The sequence below is a fragment of the Silene latifolia genome, chromosome 3, assembly GCF_048544455.1.
Source record: "Silene latifolia isolate original U9 population chromosome 3, ASM4854445v1, whole genome shotgun sequence".
In the NCBI taxonomy this organism is placed as follows: domain Eukaryota; kingdom Viridiplantae; phylum Streptophyta; class Magnoliopsida; order Caryophyllales; family Caryophyllaceae; genus Silene; species Silene latifolia.
Window position 1 is genome coordinate 40,678,351 of NC_133528.1, and position 1,530 is coordinate 40,679,880.

At 40.5% G+C, this 1,530-nt stretch overlaps 1 non-coding gene across 1 annotated transcript; it reads left to right on the top strand.

The window, feature by feature from the left end:
- Positions 1–285: 285 nt before the first annotated feature.
- LOC141650709 (small nucleolar RNA R71) lies at positions 286–392 on the top strand. The gene has a single exon (XR_012546727.1). It is a non-coding gene; the product is annotated as a small nucleolar RNA R71 (small nucleolar RNA).
- Positions 393–1,530: the final 1,138 nt, after the last annotated feature.

Below are 1,530 nucleotides of genomic sequence, written 5' to 3' on the forward strand. Positions count from 1 at the left end.
TCCTCAAGTCTAGCCATAGCTTGTTCAAACTTCAAGTTGATTGTGTCAATGTGAGCACTAAGTTGAGCACCCAATTGAGTAACGGAGTCCACTTCATGCTTTCCTCCTCTAGTAGCCTTGCGAGGTCTACTATATTGTGAGTTATGGACCGCCATTTCCTCAATCTTGTTCCATGTTTGATTGTCATCAACTTCGGTGAACATTCCATTTGATCCCATATTGAGAATGTTCCTAGAATCTTCATATAAACCATTCCAAAATTGTTGCACCAAAAACCATTCGCTAAGTCCATGGTGAGGACATGAGCGACAAATACCTTTAAACCGCTCCCAAGCTTCATACAAAGACTCTTCATCCCTTTGCTTAAAACCCGTAATTTGAGCTCTTAGCATGTTGGTCTTTTCCGGTGGGTAGAATTTTTTGTAGAAAGCTAGAGCCAACTTCTTCCAAGAATCTATTCTAAGGGTGGCCTTATCAAGGCCCTTCAACCATTGCTTTGTGGTGCCGATTAAGGAAAAAGGAAATAAGACCCATCTAATTTGGTCTTGAGTCACGCCCGTTTGAGAGATAGCATCACAATAATCGCAAAAGGTTTCCATATGAGAATGAGGGTCCTCACTAGGCATTCCCCCAAATTGGCTCCTCTCAACTAGTTGGATGAAGGCGGACTTGGCAATAAAATTTCCGGTGAGATGTTGCGGTGTAGGAGTACCATTTGGTAGATTATCCTCGGTGGGTACGGAGTGTGACGAGAATTTTGGCATTGTAGGTGGATTTTGTGGGGTATTGTGTAATGGGTTTTCTTCTCCTTCTATTGCGAAAGGATTGACAAACTCACTAGTGGGTTGAACAACTTCACCAACACCTCTCGAATTCCTCCTAACAAGTCTCCTATTGTTCGTCAAGGTTCTTTCGATTTCACGGTCAAAAGGTAACAAATCACTTTGTAACCTTCTAGACATGCAAAATATCAAACAACTCAAAAACAATTAGAACAAACCTTGAGGAGTTTTACTTCCTCAAGATGAAGAAAGACACAACTAATAACAATAAAAAGAAATCTAAATCAAACAAACACCGTCCCCGGCAACGGCGCCATTTTTGATCGGTCCGTTTCGTATTCACAAATAAATAGATGTAGTCGTTGGTCACGGTCGAATCAAAACACAATTTATAGCTTAACAAGCAACTCTACAATTAGTAAAGAGGCAAGTAAAGGTCGGATCCCAAGGGACGGGAGTTGAAATGAGATTTCTATTGTAACTAGCGGTGTCTAAGGGGTGTCACAAATTGGGTTGATGTAGAAGGTTACTAAACTAGAATAACAATGAAAATAAACAAGCAAGATGAATAAAAGGGGGTGTAAACAATTGATTAAAGGCACTAGGGTGTCATGGGATCATAGGGGAATCATGGGATATGATCATACAAACATGTTCTCAAATTATAAGCAATTATTGTTGTGATGGATTGAGTTGGGTTATATCTTACAATCCTAGGAACGTTTGGGTCCCGGAGCCGAATCGATTA